This window comes from Ascaphus truei, chromosome 3, assembly GCF_040206685.1.
Source record: "Ascaphus truei isolate aAscTru1 chromosome 3, aAscTru1.hap1, whole genome shotgun sequence".
Lineage (NCBI taxonomy): Eukaryota > Metazoa > Chordata > Amphibia > Anura > Ascaphidae > Ascaphus > Ascaphus truei.
In genome coordinates this window covers 142,773,422-142,789,341 of record NC_134485.1, presented here as the reverse complement: position 1 = coordinate 142,789,341, position 15,920 = coordinate 142,773,422, and the positions used below count along the sequence as shown (strand labels likewise).

General features: G+C 41.3%; 1 protein-coding gene across 4 annotated transcripts in view; it reads right to left on the bottom strand.

Moving 5' to 3' along the window:
- The window catches only part of LOC142489216 (multidrug and toxin extrusion protein 2-like), a 524,115-nt gene that overhangs the window by 306,521 nt on the left and 201,674 nt on the right, over window positions 1-15,920 (bottom strand). The gene's annotated exons all lie outside the window — the stretch shown is intronic.

The window sequence follows — 15,920 nt, the reverse complement described above, 5'->3', positions numbered from 1 at the left end:
ACATCTGCTTTGAGAATGACAGTCTCCTGGCATGAGACATCCTTCTCTAGGTTGGGGGTCTGAAGCTCCTTCTGGGAGACTTTGAGATTTGTATTAAGATTGACCATCGTTTCTTTAGAAATGTCCAGCTCCTCAGTGAGACTGTGTAGTTCCTTTCTGGAAACTTCCAGGTCTGTACGGCAGCTGTTGGTCTCATGATGTGAGGCATCCAGTGCTCTGCGGAGTATCTGAACCTCTTTCTGAGATACGTCCACCTCTATCCGGACACTGTTGACCTCCTGTTGTGAGGCATTCAGCTCTATGCGAAGAGTGTGAACCTCTTGCTGGAAGACTGTTATCTGCTTCAGTGCCTCCTCATACTTCCACTTTAGCGTAGCCACCATTTTATCAGATTGGCTCTGCTTTTCATCCATGGCGGAAATAGTAGCATTTGCCGTATTTAGCTCAGTCTTGAGGTCGTCCAATTCTGTCCTGGCTAAAGAGTACATTGCGAGCACATATTCCTGTAGCTTCACGTTATTTTTCTGTAGCTCTGTGTAACCATCTTCCTTTTGTTTCATTTGTTCACGGAGCATATCACAGTCATGCCTGGCATTTTTCAGGGCATCTTCAGGGCTGGTCAAGGGATCGTCACTCACTGGTTCCGGCTCCACTTCCCTGGGATGGTTGGTTGAGGGTTCCTCACTGTTGGCACCGGACAGACACTTCTTTGGGGTACACGACTTCTGCCTTGGGCCCTCTGGATATTCGGTTAACCGCGGGACGAATTCTCCATTTTCTCTAGGCTGCAGGGAAACTCGGTCCCCCTTTTCCTCCACAGGATCTGCGGACGTGTCTGTTCCTTCCACGGTAAGTGAAGAACCGCTTTTCTTTTTCCGCTTTTTTGTTTTGGATGACTCCGTCCCATCCGGAATACTGGGGTCTCCTTTATTTGAAATTTTAGCAGCGTCACAGGATCCACCCAGCTTTTCTTGCAACTGTAATAGCTGATGGAAATATTCGGTGATCCACTGCTCCCGCTTTGTCTCCTGCTGATCATATTCGTCATCAAAGGGAGCAGTCTTTTCTGTTCGTGCCGAGTTCAGGCACCCCCACCATTCTTGGGGTGTTTTGTGGGTGTGACTCGGTTCAGGTTCCCCGTAAGAGATGTCTTCCTCTTTATTGGACTGGAAGGGCCACTCTTCCGTGGGGTAGGGTTCACTACAGGAACGCTGCATCTTGTCCTCCATTTTTAGGCTATCAGGTGTAATTTTCTTCCTGACCTCAGGAGGCGTTATTGCAGCTGTTGCCACTGTATTTGCTAGAACCCCCAATTGTGGTAGTCCTACAGGTGGGCATATTTTGCTTGTAGAGGTCGTAGCTCTCACAGGCATGTCTGTAGAATTTTTCTTTCTTGGATAAGTTTTACAATATCAGCAGTACTGTGCATGCATTTATCTTATCAGGTATACAAGATGTGCAGTTGCTAGGTAAAAACGTCTATTTGCTTTATACCATTTACTTGCTAGGTTTAATCTCTCATTAGGTATGCTGAATGTGTAGTTGCTAGGGAAAAACTTCTGTTTGCTTTACACCATTTACTTGCTAGGTGAATCCCTCCGCTTCAGCAACAGAATTTGTTTTTCTGCTTGAGTTCAGTAATTTTCAGTCTCATCCTTGGGTATTATGGCATTCACACTTCACACTTTGGGTGTCTTGTTTTGCTCCCAAGATATATAGGCAGACTTTTTTTACTTGCAGAAAAAAAAACCATTATTTGCAGTGGAATATTTCTTTCACTCCCGGCAGGGTGACTCAACACTCAGCAATTGGCTTTGGAATACCTTTTACACAGTTCAGCAATCCCTTTTTCCCCTCTAGGGCAATTTTACACTCAGCATTTGTTTGCTAAAAATTCCCCTGCTTCAGCACAGTCTTACATCAATTTTTCACACTTTTCTGCATATACTCCATTCACAGCTGGTAGTCCTATGCGGTGTGGCAACCTTTATTTGCAAAATCAGTACCGCTCGTGGGTCACCATCTGTATTCACTGCTTCAGCGAAATTTTTGAAAACAACAAACACCTATCCCTTTTTAAGGGCTGACTCACTTCTTGAACCCTGACTATGGCTAGAAGGCAAAACCCCTATTTCAATGACCATATTACACTTTGTGATAGACAAATAAAGGTTTACCTGCTTCAGCAGTCTCTCTCTCTCTCCTCTTGGGATTCGGGAAAAGAGTCCATCTGTGGTTTTGTAAGTTTCAGTGCAGTGTAAGTTTCAGTGGTGTGTATCACTTTAACTCTGATCTCTGCTGCATGAGATTTTTTTTTTTTTTTTTTTAAGTTGCTCAGACTGTTTGTAGGCAAAAAGCATTAAAAAAAATTTCACATAAAAAATCTCTGGTCCTTTTTAACTTCAAAGACACCTCTCGTCCCATTTCAGACACCATATGTAGACGGACGTTCACAGAGGTACACAATTGGAGACATTATAAGGTGAAATTATAACGAGGCTTTATTGTGCCTTTTCCTTAACATCAGGAAACCATCCAAACAAGGGGGAAACAAAGCTTCTATTCACTTGGGAGTGGTTCTAGTGAAATACTATGCAATTCACAACTCCCTTAGTTAAGCATGTCTCCCAGCCCCAAACACATAGCATGAAATGAACAGATATAAAAAGTCTTGTAATAAAAGTCTTATCTGTTCCTTGTGGTTTGGAGGGGAAATCTTCTCTGTCCCTGGTTGCTACCTTTTCTTCAGGGTTTGTCAGCATTCAGGTTTAGAAGTTTCCCCTGTGTCTTGGAAGCAGCTCTGCTGTGTCTTCTGGCACAGCTCAAGGCATGGTCAGCTCCAGAGATCTGTGTTCTCTTGGTCAGTCTCTCCTGGGAGACTCAAGAACCTCTGTTCTGTCTCCAAAGTTCAGCTCACACATGAGCTAAGGGGTCACTTCCTGTCTCAAAGGCAGGCTTTTTCTACCACCTGTAATCAGGCAGGTGGTGTTAGTTAAATTGCTACCAGCAGTTAACCACCACACTGCTGGATTAGAGGCACATTTGTGAACAGGGATAAGTCCCCTGTTACAAACACATATCATGTTCTACTTCTCTTAGAGTTATCTCTATAGATCAAATTAGTGGTTAAATATTAGGTTGCTGTTTGAGCTTCCACATCAAAAATTCAAATGACTATTCAATTTACTTTAGTAATATTTAATTCTAGGTGTCGAGGCTCAAAACAGTAAAAAAAAAAAAATTGTAAGTATTGCAAGTGTTAGATTTATGATACAAAGTGGTAGGATATAGGAATATTTAATTGATATCTGTAAATCTGTACATCTAAAAAAAAATTATACTAATTGTCTCTGTTTATAATAAACTGCATGTCTCCAAAAGTAGCATTGACATATTATTGTTTTTTAATCTAAATCTATTCAAGGTGACATCATTATTAAAGCAGCACTACAATTACATTCTGGAGCAGAACATTTGATGTCTGAAATGATCCTAAAGAGAACTCACAAAAAGATTTGCGATACTTAGTGCAAAGGAAGAGACCTTTGTACTATCAGTAACTTGCAAAAATAAATCTTTATCAAATTTAAAATAGTGGTTACATAATACTAACATCACAATATGCGAAAGAACTGAACTATTGCGCCATTCTGGTCAGCTAGAATCCTATGTAATACTGCTTATGCTGAATATTGATTAATATCGACATATAGATTTACAAGGTTCAAAGAACAGAGATATGTGAAATCTGTGGACACATCAAATAAAAGGGGTAATTATTTTGTACAAAAACTCAATATAACGTAAATAATACCAAATAATAGTACAAAGGCTCTAAAATAAACTTCTTGCTGAGTCTATTGGTCTTCCTTGATGAGGAAGTATACCTTTATGTACTTTAGGCAATGTATAGAACACTGGAATTTTAGGTGCTAAAACCATTAAATAGTTAAGGCCTCATGCAGTAAAGTCCGATTGAAATTATCGGCATGGTTTTGAAATCGACATATTTTTGCCGTATTGCTCTCACAGTATGCAGAAAGGCCCGAATACCAGTGAGAGCAACATTTGCAAACATGGCGAGTTGCCGGCGGCGATAGGACCTGTCGCCGGCAACAGAGAGATCCGCCTTTCTCTCTGCAAAAATCACGCCGTAAAAAAATCTTTTTGAATTTAAATGTTATGACTTGTATAGATGAACAGGGGGTCTCCGGAGCAGAACCGCATTGGTTTCAGGTCCGGGGACCCCCTACTTACCAAGATACATGCCCCGTTATGGGGTGCCAGTATCTCCTATTCATGTAAATGTCTCGCTTCACGTGATTGGGACATTTCCATGCATAGGAGATACCGGCACCCCATACCGGGGCCTGTATCTCGGTGAGTAGGGTGTTCCCGGACCTGAAATCAATGTGGTTCTGCTCCAGAGACCTCCTGCTACAATACACAAGTAATAACATTTAAATTTTAAAATATTTAATAAGCACCAATACCAAACCCTGTGCCCCCCCCCCCCCCATAAAACCATTTTTTTACACACACACTTAATACCCCAGGCTGATGGGGTCCCTGGTGGTCCCGACGGGTGTCTGCAGATCCCACAGTGCACCCCGGGGGTACCCATGCATCCCTGCGAGGCTCCGTGAGCCTCAAGGTGGTCCCCGTGGGTGATCGTGGGCCCCAATGGGGTCCACAGGTGGTCACTGTGGGTGTCTGGGGGTCCCCGGGTCATCCCCATGGGTGTCTGGGGGCCCTCGGGTGGTTCCCATGAGAGCCTGGGAGCCCTCAGTGGTTTTCACGGTTGTCTGTGGGGCCACCGGTTCTTCCACGCAGGTGTCCTACGTGGGTCCTAAGGTGTATCCGTGAGCGTCTGGGGGTCCTTGGGTGGTCCCCGTGGGCCTCAGGTATCAATCCTGTATGTAAAAAAATAAAACATGGCCTACATTTCAATAAATTCCCCCTCCTTCCCCCCCTCCCCCCCAAACACATACAGTACAGTAATGGGCAAAATAACTATTATCCAGATATGGATAATAGATTATTTGCCCATTATTAATCACAACATTAGCCATGCAGCATAAATAAAGTAAATAAAATAGTTCTGCTTACCCCTGGCAATATGAAAGCCATCCTCGTCAGCTTACGGCAGGTCCCTGTCCTCCGTTGCCAGAAAAATACATAGCAAAATACATTCTAATGTCCCCTAGCGCCTTAATCACCTTAGCAGTTAATATCTGCTATAGTAATTAAGTGGTTAACCCAGCCTCCCCCGCTACCAACCCGGGAGGCCTAACCACCCACCCCATACCCAGTATACCCACCCTGCACCCATTGATTGTTATAGTGGTACATCATACCCATATACTATAATAATATGGGCATGATACGCCACTATAACAATCAATGGACACCTAATCAAAATACATTAATGCACAAAAGACACAATAATAAAACATTCCAAAACCTCTAAACACCCCAATTCAATAAATTAAAACACTAGCCAACATATGCAATTAATACAAGCACTAACCAACACAAGGAGTTAATTCAACCATTAACAAACACAGCAATTAGTTTATTAATATTAACCGCTAAGGTAATGAAGGGGTTAAGTCCAGGGTTAAGTCCACCCGCTTACCCCACTCTCCCCCGCAAGACTTAAACACCCATCCAGGGCCAAGTACCACCTTCACCCACCCCCACTACCCACAATAATCCTGGCACGGGAGGTGAACCCCTTCGTTGCCATAGCGGTTAGCCGCTAAGGTAATGAAGTTGCCTGTAAATGCATTTGTCATGCATGGGATTCATGCCGGGGGTCTCCGGTGCTGATATTAATGGATATCAGCTCCAGAGACCCCGGCGTCAATCCGATCCAGGAAACATGCATTTTATTTTGTAAGTGCCGTCTCGCCGCTTATCGGCAGCTTCTCCCCACCTTCTTTTGGAGATTTGGAGAAGAAATTGCAATTCTAAAGAAGTGATCAGCTGCGATAAGCTGATCAGGGCTTATAGAATTGAGCGTGTTTGTAAAACTGCCAATCAGTGCCGAAAGGTGGCTTACCGCTGCGGGGTTGGGGGGGGGGGCAATTTTTGCTCTTATCGCCAGCTTATCGGGGCTTACTGAATCGAAGTAGGCTGTTTTGGCGATAAGATGGCGATAAGTGGCGTAACGCTGTTACTGCATGAGGCCCTTAATCTCAGATCGATCTCTCCTCAAACTTTTTCCACTCCAATTGCAAGCAAGCTTTTCTGACTCTAAGGAAGCTGCAAGTAAGTGAGCTTGCAGCTTTCTCAGGGGCTCCTAGCCATGAAATGCGTTGGGTGTTTGCCGTGGACAAAGATTTGAAGAGAGACCAAACACCGGGGAACATACTACCAGTCCCAGGGAAGCAAGCACATGCTGATGGGAAGCTGAAGGAGATCTGAGTCGGAATGCCAGGATACCAATGCCAACATTTCAACAGCAGTGACCAAAGCTCTGGACTACCACGCTCTGCCCAATATGCTTATGACTCACCTACATATGTTTGGGATATTCCTGGAGGACACACTCATTGGAACAACACACTATATACAAGGGATGATTACCATCATACCAGGACATACTTGAAAATGAGCGGTAACTCTCAATGTATCACTGGTAAAACATTTTACTTGTGAGTGTACTGGAGATTGATTTCTAATTAATTTTAAATGCTCTGACATTTCTATTCCATGCCCTGAGATTGTTTGGACCCTATTTTGTTTTGGATATTCTGCTATAGACTCTTTGGAAAGTCTGTTTATTTGGAGCTGCATTTTATTTGGGGGTTGTATACTGCATTTTATAACTTCAAAGATATTAATTAGATTTTTTAATACTATTGTGTAGTCATTTGTGCTTACTTTCTCGATCACCCCTTCAGTCCTGGCAGATATTTTGCTACAGTTTTGCTCCATTTACTGTACACTATGTTGGAATTCGAAGCGTTACCTGTCACATGTTATAATGGAGTCGATGACATTTTGCAGAGCACTTTTTCTACCATTTTATCTGTAAATAAAACTGACGTGTTTAAAGTAATGAAAATATTTCTGTCTAACAACCTACCCTAAATTTAAGAACGTAAAAAATAATGTAGCCCAGTAATATGCCCTGTTCTTTGTGTTGAGCGATTTCTATATAAATGCAAAAGGGGCATAATTCTTGGGCAAACACACCTGCACCACTATCAAGGGAAAAATTCCATTCAAAGCAATAGGATTGTTTATACATATGGTGCTACCTTATTGACTACGAATTACACCACTTTTGCCTTGAAACAGTGTTTTTTATACAGTACTGTATAAAGGCAAAAGGGTGTAATTCGGAGGCAATTTAGTCACAGGTGACTAAGCAGGTAATGCATGTTTTGCTCCAAGTGGCATTTTCATCCTGTCCTTTAAAGCTGCAGTTCAGTCTTTTTTTTTTTTTTTTTTTTTTAATTAATTTTTTTACTTCAATAGTTTCATGTGGGCAATCTCTAATTACCTAAAGAACTGTATAGCTGCCAGTCAATTTATTCTCCATGTACTGTTGCGGCACATTTTATTCTAACAAATCACCGGTTTGTCCCTGGCTTGTTCCTGGAATGCGACGCTGTTCACCCGGAGCATGCCGCGTTCCCAGCCAGGGGTCATGCCCGGCTGAAGCGCGGTTGATGTGTTAATTGATAATGGTTCAGGATTTACTAGGCTGCAATGCTTCACGTGTCCGCCAGATGGCATAAATTCATGAATTGTAATGCAGTATATATATATATATATATATATATATATATATATATATATATATATATATATATATATATATATATATATACTGTATAACAAATACCCCTATAACCCCTAACATACAGTACTGTACACATACAGTACTGTATATGCACATCAATGATACTATAGGCCGGTGGGGGCGAGATGTGTTTGCAGCAGAGAGAGAACCGCTGCTCTCTCTGCGCAAACATCGGCACATTAAAAATTATTTAAAATACATTTTTATTCATAGTGTAGATGTTCAGGGGGTCTCCAGAGCTGAACCGCGTTGGTTTCTGGTCCGGGGACCCCCTGCTTCCCGAGATACAGCCCCCTTTATGAGGTGCCGGTATCCCTCTGCATTTAAATGTCCCGATCACGTGACCGCGGCATGTAAACAAAGCAGAGGGATACCGGCACCCCCTAAAGGGGCCTGTATCTCGGGAAGCAGGCAGTCCCCGGACCTAAAACCACAGCGGTTCAGCTCCGGAGACCCTCTGCACATCTACAGTATGAATAAAACACATATATAAATAAACACTCGTTCCTTACCTTTGCGGCTATGTGCTATGGTAACGAAGCAGCATGACTGTATTTTTAATAATATTGTACAATGAGCAGGGGGTTCCCTGAGCCACAAATCAAAGCTCAGGGGACCCCATGCTCCTGCACAATATTATTAAAAATACAGAAATGCTGCTTCATTACCATAGCTGATAGCCGCTAAGGCAATGAAGGGGTTAACCCACCATGCCCGCTTTATTGTGGTTAGCGGGGGTGGGTGAAGGGGGTATTTGGCCCTTGGTGTGAGTTTAGGACTTGTGGGGGGGTTGCGGGTGCACTTAACCCCTTCACGGCCGTAGCAGTTAATACCGCTACGGTCATGAAGGGGTTAACCCCTCCCGCTACCCCCCGCAAGCCCTAAACAACCATCATTGGGGCTAATACCCCCTTCACCCACCGCCGCTACCCACAATAAAAAAAATTCACACACAGCAGCCGCCCAAAAAATAAATAAATACATCTAAATAAATAATTAAATACATGAATATAAATAAATACATTTAAAATACATTTTTATTCATAGTGTAGATGTGCAGGGGGTCTCCGGAGCTGAACCGCGCTGGTTTCAGGTCCGGGGACCCCCTGCTCCCCGAGATACAGACCCCTTTATGAGGTGCCGGTATCCCTCTGCATTTAATATCCCGATCACGTGACCGCGGCATGTAAACCAAGCAGAGGGATACCGGCACCCCCTAAAGGGGCCTGTATCTCGGGAAGCAGGGGGTCCCCGGACCTAAAACCACAGCGGTTCAGCTCCGGAGACCCCCTGCACATCTACACTATGAATAAAAATGTATTTCAAATGTATTTATTTATATTCATGTATTAATTTATTTAGATTTATTTATTAATTGTGCTGCTGCTGTGTGTGAATTTTTTTTTATTGTGGGTAGCAGGGGTGGGTGAAGGGGGTATTAGCCCTAACGGTGGCAATGTATTTTGTGGACAAGACAAGAATGTTGCTGGCGACGGAGACTTCTTCTTGATGAGGTCAGTAGCACTTTATTATTTATTTGAATATGCTAGTTAATGTTTTTAATAATGGGCAATTAATCTATTATCCATATCTGGATAATAGTTATTTTGCACATTATTGTACTGTAGGTGTTGGGGGGGGGGGGTGTATGTATTGAATGTATAGGCCAGGTTTATTTTTTTTACATTCAGGGTTTGTTCCGTGGTTCCGCGTAAGACCTCTGGAGACCACCTGTGGTTTTCTCGGGTATCTCACGGGTATCAGGCTGGTGGTTCCACGGGTGACACATGCGGGGATGAAGCGGTGGCCTCACATCTGTGGGGGCACTGCGGACCCGTAGTCTGCGGGGATGAAACTGTGTGGTCCCACTTCTGTGGGGGCACCGCTGACCCGTAGGTGCAGGGATTAAGATGTGTGGTCCCACTTCTGTGGGGGCACCGCAGACCCGTAGTGAGCACCCGTGAGTTCCCCAGACCCCCGTGGGAACAACCCGAGGCCCCGTAGACACCTGTGATTCTGACCCGGGGCACCCAGACATCCTTGGACGTACTGTGGGGACCCAATTGTGGCCCACGGTGACCCAAGGAGACCACCTGGGGGCCATGGTGCTGGCGGGACCCACCAGCAGGCCTCCAGAACCTGTTTGAAAAGGGCTGCTGGTACCCTGTAGGTCTGTCAGGTGCCCCGTCAGCCCACCAGGGACTCACGTGGGGCTGCGTTATGAACCCTGTTTGTAAAAGGATAAATCTTGTATTTATGGGGGGGCACAGGGGGTGGGTAATGTATTTAATAAATATAATGATGTTTATTGTGGGTCACTGTATTGTTTTTATTGTGGGTACTGGGGGTGGGGGGGGGGTTCCCCAACGGTATGTGGGTAGGCCTCCCTTTGGGGTAAACAGATTACACTCAAGGCAGGGAGATACAGGGGATGTACTGTACTGTATGTTGTTTATTGCAATGCTTCAATGTGTGTACAGTATAATGTTTTTTACAATTAGATAGATGTAATCCTTGGTATTGTAAGGGTTAGCCTTGGTTTTAAATTTTGTTTTCTGGTTGGTACTTATATATTGATTTTTGTTTACTTGTGTGGTTAAAATAGTTTACTTGTTTGGAGGTACAGTATTTGTATTTAGCTTGCAATGATATTGTTCACATTCATTTGCAGAATGTATATGGTGCATAGATTTTATGCATCATAAATACAATGTAAATGCAATGTATTGATTGGAATGTGAGGTTTTTCATTGGCATTTGATGATTTAGATTGTAAGATCAGTTAGGATTATTAAAGGAAATTCATTGTAATGTAGTGTGTCTGTATGGAGAAGTGTTATTTGTAGTACAGTATGATTTTGATAACCCTTCTACATTTATTTGTATATTGGTTCATCATGTGTGTGTATATACTGTATATATATATATGAGATGAAAATAGTAGCGCCACTTACAAACCAGTGAACAATTGAATAACCTAAAAAATTGCTATACTCAATGATAAAAAACAATCCTATAGTACATATAATTGATAATAATATTAACTAGATGAAACACTCTATTACAAAAATATACAATATAGAATAATTAAATAAAAATGTCCAATGGTAATAGTCCAAACCCCAAATGTATTCCTGATTGGTGATACAGGAAATGCTTGTAGGATCCAGGGGTCCACGGCTGCTCTCACATGGAAGAACCACTTCCAAGGCAAATTCTATAGAAACAAAAACAAAACAGAGAGCGCACGCCCCATAGTGTGATCCTGTACAGTTTAATGGGGAGGGGTTGGTGAGGGGGATTAAAAACACTTACAAAGTATAAGTGAAAATAAAGCAATTTGTGACAATAATATCACCACCGATGCAGGCCGTCCCGTGATGTCTTGGAATCCAACTGGAACCCTTGTGCTGTGAATCCGACAGTGTCCACTCTTATCCGCAATCAATTGAAGTCCTCCACACAGTGTGTCATCAGAGTAGGCCTCAATTCCAATCCTGCATGCTCCGGCCGTAAAGCACGCAGACAACGTGGTGACGTAATGTTGTAATTTTACATTCCTGACGCGTTTCGTCACAATACTGCAACTTTATCAAAGGGATTTGTACACGAACAGTAGTGGCTGAATATGTACAAGAGTGTCTGCGATTCAATTGGTGCATCAATTTGTGATGCTTACGCCCCTACAAACGGGCCCAAATGTATATAATTAAAAATATCACTTGAATTACTATAATGATCGCAGAAAACCCGTCAGGGACGTAAAATTACGACATTACGTCACTCGTTGTCTGCACAGCACAAGGGTTCCAGTTGGATTCCAAGACATCACGGGACGGCCTGCATCGGTGGTGATATTATTGTCACGAATTGCTTTATTTTCACTTATACTTTGTAAGTGTTTTTAATCCCCCTCACCTACTCCTCCCCATCATTAAACTGTACAGGATCACACTATGGGGCGTGCGCTCTCTGTTTTGTTTTTGTATGTATGTGTATATATATATATATATATATATATAAAAATATATATATGTATAGGGATTGTTGTTATATATATATATATATATATATATATATATATATATATATATATATATATATATATATTTATAAGACACACAGATGAAAAGAACATAGACAATCCCCTTAGTAGCACTCTAAATTACACCTAAACTAATCTATAAGATAAAGATGGTTAAAAAGAAACAGATGCTCCGCCAATTCAGAAAAAATGAACAAGATTTTATTGATTAAACAACAAGACACACTAACTTAAAAACATAAAAATACTAAAGACAGCCTATGAAAATATATATGTATCAAAAATATAAAGAGAGGACTACTAATCAAACACTTTCAGTATTACAAAGAGAAAAAAAACTAAAATGTGTCTAAATAAAGTTTAAATAATGACAACAAAGTAGTTTAGTCTAACATAATAGGCAATACAAAATATATTCCCACTGACATATGCATGAAAGAATAAGAAATCATTGCGTTGGAAAAAGTATATAATCAATGACCCAGTATATAGCCAGGAAAAATTAGTATGTATACCAAAAACAGAGGGGAAGAAGCCCACTCACGGGTGAAACATGTTGAGTGTTTACTTTACTACAGCCTTTATGTAATCTTCTATTCTGAGGGACTTATGATGGATCTGATGCAGCATTTTGGACTTTATTTTTTGTTCCTGTTATAAGCAGACTTTGGAAACACATCCTGTACAATCAATATGGACACAAACTCTACACAATCTAGCTGCAGCTGAGTATTACCCTCCTTACTGTTTGGGCATTACCTGTCCTTGCAGTGCTGCACTTTGTGGTGTTTTCAATATGTATGACTCTGTTTGCTAATATGTCTTTATTAGTCATATTTTTCTTTATTTGCTGCATCAGTTCTCATTGATTTCATTTTGGGGAAATGCTGTTCAGGGTATAACTATTATTATTGTTATATTATTTTTCCCTGGTTGCTTTATCTCTTTTTTCCCCCTCTGTTTTTGGTATACATACTAATTTTTCCTGGCTATATACTGGGTCATTGACTATATACTTTTTCCAATGCAATGATTTATTATTCTTTCATGCATATGTCAGTGGGAATATATTTTGTATTGCCTATTATGTTAGACTAAACTACTTTGTTGTCATTATTTAAACTTTATTTAGACACATTTTAGGTTTTTTTCTCTTTGTAATACTGAAAGTGTTTGATTAGTAGTCCTCTCTTTATATTTTTGATACATATATATTTTCATAGGCTGTCTTTAGTATTTTTATGTTTTTAAGTTAGTGTGTCTTGTTGTTTAATCAATAAAATCTTGTTCATTTTTTCTGAATTGGCGGAGCATCTGTTTCTTTTTAACCATCTTTATCTTATAGATTAGTTTAGGTGTAATTTAGAGTGCTACTAAGGGGATTGTCTATGTTCTTTTCATCTGTGTGTCTTATATAGTTTTCACTATCCCCTAGCACCATCAGGTCCTATTTAATTTATATACTGACTTTAATTGGGGTATATATTTTATTTTACCCTTATAGTTAGTTTTATTAAAGGGCTTGAGTTAACCTTATATATTATGTGTTGAGCAACTTCTCCTTTTGTGTGTTCTATATATATATTTATATTCATGTATTTATTTATTTATTTAGATTTATTTATTAAATATTATTTGTGGGGCTGCTGTGCGTGAATTTTTTTTATTGTGGGTAGCGGGGGTGGGTGAAGGGGGTATACCGGCACCTTAACCCCTTAACCCCTTAACCCCTTCACTTAACCCCTCATAAAGGGGTCTGTATCTCGGGGAGCAGGGGGTCCCCGGACCTGAAACCAACGCGGTTCAGCTCCGGAGACCCCCTGCACATCTACCCTATGAATAAAAATGTATTTTAAATGTATTTATTTATATTCATGTATTTATTTATTTATTTAGATTTATTTATTAATTGTGCTGCTGCTGCTGCTGTGTGTGAATTTTTTTTATTGTGGGTAGCGGGGGTGGGTGAAGGGGGTATTAGCCCCAATGATGGTTGTTTAGGGCTTGCGGGGGGTAGCGGGAGGGGTTAACCCCTTCATGACCGTAGCGGTATTAACTGCTACGGTCGTGAAGGGGTTAAGTGCACCCGCAACCCCCCCGCAAGTTCTAAACTCACACCAAGGGCCAAATACCCCCTTCACCCACCCCCGCTAACCACAATAAAGCGGGCACGGTGGATTAACCCCTTCATTGCCTTAGCGGCTATCAGCTATGGTAATGAAGCATTTCTGTATTTTTAATAATATTGTGCAGGAACAGGAAGTCCCCTGAGCTTTGATTTGTGGCTCGGGGAACCCCCTGCTCATGGTACAATATTATTAAAAATACAGTCATGCTGCTTCGTTACCATAGCACATAGCAGCAAAGGTAAGGAACGAGTGTTTATTTATATATGTGTTTTATTCATACTGTAGATGTGCAGAGGGTCTCCGGAGCTGAACCGCTGTGGTTTTAGGTCCGGGGACCGCCTGCTTCCCGAGATACAGGCCCCTTTAGGGGGTGCCGGTATCCCTCTGCTTTGTTTACATGCCGCGGTCACGTGATCGGGACATTTAAATGCAGAGGGATACCGGCACCTCATAAAGGGGGCTGTATCTCGGGAAGCAAGGGGTCCCCGGACCTGAAACCAACGCGGTTCAGCTCCGGAGACCCCCTGCACATCTACACTATGAATAAAAATGTATTTTAAATAATTTTTAATGTGCCGATGCAGCGGTTCTCTCTCTGCTGCAAACACATCTCGCCAGGGGACGGCCTATAGTATCATTGATGTGCATATACAGTACTGTATGTGTATGTTAGGGGTTATTGGGGTTGTTGTTATACAGTATATACTGTATATATACAGTGTATACTGCATTACAATTCATGAATTTCTCGGCTTCCAAGACAACAGCTCACAAACGCCCCCATGCGTTTTTACACGGCATTGCAGTATTGCAGCCAGCGGGAATAAAATGCTTAAATCACAGCCGCGAAAATAACGCAATAAACCCCGGGAGAACACAACACAAAACCGCACATCACCGGGATAATCGGAAATTCGCGGAGCTAGCCGAGTTAGAATAAAGTTGGTCGCCACTGTATTGATCGGCAAACTTTGGCAAGATCTTTAGAGCTGGCATATGTTTTTCTTCTGCTTCTGTCAGTCAGTGGAAGCTCATGAATATTCATGAGCACTCCTGCACTGACATGTGCTAGAGGGAGGGCAGGGCTGACAAAGGGGTGTGCCAGGGCTTGTGACAGGACATGAAGGGGCAGTGCCTTAGCAAATGGTTGTTAAAATAGAATACAAGAAAATTGGTCTTTCAAAGTTGTTTTTTTTAAAACAGAAAATGCTAAAAGTATTTTTTCTTACTACAGAACTGATTTATTAAAAAAAAAACACACATGCAGGATATTGACTGAACTGCAGCTTTAACATTAAAGTACCAAGGTAATTTGTTCCCATTTTGTCACGTGTGTCAGTTTATAATTTATGGAGCGTAAATGGGAGGCGATAAGCAGAGTTACAAAACACATTACAAAGATATCTTAAGTTCTGTATCACTCTGTAATTTGTTTCCACTTTCATCTACTTTAAAATTACCTTCAGATCGGTGGCTAGGTAAACTTCTTCGACTAAAAATATATCCCTATGGAACCTGATTAACAAATGTGTTACATTTGATGCAGCCGAAAGCAGAAGCTTTAAAAAAATATTGTGTAATGAACACCTTTCTGCATGTTAAGACAAGACCCCCAAATACTGAATATTATTTATAAATATATACATGAATAATTATAGATAACAGACATTAGAAGATTAGAAGACAGGAGATTGTAATTACAACTGCAGTTCAAGCAATATCTATATCAATTATGTGTGTGTGTGTGTGTGTGTGTTTTTTTTTTTTTTTTAATAAATCAGTTCTGTACTGTGAGAGGGGTGGGGGGAAACAAGTTTTACTTTTTTTTTAATGTATTCTAATGTAACAAGCCTTTATGTTTCTATAGCAACCATTTACAAAGTCACATCCCCTTCCTCTTCTGAAACAGACTCTGGCAGATCCCTTTTTG